Below are 494 nucleotides of genomic sequence, written 5' to 3' on the forward strand. Positions count from 1 at the left end.
TTCTTGGGCCGTGGGCTGGGGGAGAGCAGCATGTGGCCGCGGGGCGGCTTCCGCACGTAGATCTTCCAGGTGGCGGAATCGGGGTTCTCGGCCGCGTAGCACCTCCACGCCGTCTGGAACCGGAGGGAGAGGCTGTCACTGGCTGAGCCGGCCGCGGGGGGCTGTGCGGAAGCTGCAGCCCCCATCTTGCCGTGCCCCCACTCCCACCCCCACTGCAGGACAGCAGGGCCTCCCTTGCCAGCCCCTCACCTCCTAGCCCCCGAGGCAGCGGGCAGAGCACGCCTCGCACCCGGGGCTGCGGCCCAGACCAGAGGCCTTGGACTGTGTGTGACCCTCCTTGGGGACCCATGGCTGCCTCCCTGAGGCGCCACAGTGAGGGCAGGGGCGGGGCAGAGACAAAGGGCTGGGCTCCCTCCAGCCAGGATGCCAGGGGCTGTGGGGGCACCAGGCAGGGCAGGAAGGGCGGGCCCTGGGGCTGGCGGGAGGCGAGGCAG

Source organism: Myotis davidii, unplaced genomic scaffold (assembly GCF_000327345.1).
Source record: "Myotis davidii unplaced genomic scaffold, ASM32734v1 scaffold221, whole genome shotgun sequence".
Taxonomy (NCBI): Eukaryota; Metazoa; Chordata; class Mammalia; order Chiroptera; family Vespertilionidae; genus Myotis; species Myotis davidii.